Here is a 1,494-nt window from a genome sequence, read left to right as displayed (position 1 = left end):
AGATAAAAATCTTCAGAATTTTTGACCAAATCAGGATGAAAACCAAGCGGTCCAGATTCTTGACATGGTGAGTCTTTATTATGCCCTGCTATTCCCGGATAGATAACTTATATTTTTAAATGTTGGCAACTCAGAATTTTAAAAAAAACAGTCTTCCTTTAATACACATCTTTTGTAGAACAGCAGATACAGATTCAGAACCAAGCCAGCAAACTCACAGCAGAAAGTCTGTGTCTTGGGGGAGGAAGAAGAGAGAGCGTTTGGATTTAATGACCCAGTTTCACTTTCTTGTTCTATCCTGACACAGACACTGTGCTTAGCTCACTAACTGGGTAATCACAGGTTTATTCTTTTTTCTTCACTGCAGAGGTGAGAACACCAGCTACCTATTTTCCCAAACTCCTTTGACAGTTGGGGGGTGGTCACGTGCAGTTTTGCACAGCAATGAATTATATGGGCTCATTGGAAGGTCTGGGTAGGATGTTTTTTTCTTACAAATTGAAATGGATGAAATGATTTCTTCTTTTTTCCTGCTTTGAGTTCAAAGATGAACTTGAGTTAGAGCTGCCATTCTTGTCATGATAAAGTCCCAGGTGGGAGAGAAAGGCCAGTTAAATAAAAGAGAGCCCACCAGTGACACCAGCCAGTGCTGAAATAACACCATCCGCCACTGTTCTGTAGGTTCAGGTATTTTGAGAAAATAATACTTGGTGATTTTCAGCGGAATGTACACTGAAATTGTAGAGCCGCTTATGCAATTTGCAAATCGGGCTTACAATTAAATCTAGATCTGCTGTTAAAATGGGAACTAGCCTAAATAATAAGAGCTGGCAGGACAATTAGCTGAGAAATATGTACAAGGTTGTAGCAGAGGCTGAAATAGAGAGGACAGTTCTGTACCTCCTCCTCCATCACTACCACCCCCTCCGCCTCCTATGGGACTTTTGTGCTCATGGCATGGCTAAAGGCAGCAAAGATTTCTTTCCTAGACTGATCCCAAGGTCAGATATGCACTTGCTCATGGGCTAGATGGCTGGCTGGAACATAAATAGGCTTTCTAAAGTCTAAAAACAAAGATGAGTAGGGTAATATTTGTCCATGGAACACATCCACTGTGTATTCCAGACCCTGCCTCCACCTTATTAATGATTCTGGCGCCCTTGTTCAGGGGCTTCTCTCATGTGCTCAACTCAAGAATACCTTAGGGCTCAGCCAGATGCCACCATTCTTCCTTAGGCTGTATGTATATATGCAAATGTGTATGTGTATATATGCAAATAAGTGTGTGTGCAAATATGTATGCATGTATGCAAATACAGGTGTATGTATGCATGCAAGTACGTGTGTATGTATGCATGTATGCACTGGCTAAAGATTAATTTTTCCTTTTTTCTACCAGCATTTACACTTGAATAAGAAAGTCTTGGCTCTGCGCCTGTGGCTCAAGCGGCTAAGGCACCAGCCACATACACCTAAGGTGGCAGGTTCGAATCC

This window comes from Otolemur garnettii, unplaced genomic scaffold (genome assembly GCF_000181295.1).
Source record: "Otolemur garnettii isolate 467f Iridium unplaced genomic scaffold, OtoGar3 scaffold00349, whole genome shotgun sequence".
Classification (NCBI taxonomy): Eukaryota; Metazoa; Chordata; class Mammalia; order Primates; family Galagidae; genus Otolemur; species Otolemur garnettii.
The sequence above is the reverse complement of the archived record's forward strand: the minus strand, read 5'-3'. Positions refer to the sequence as shown.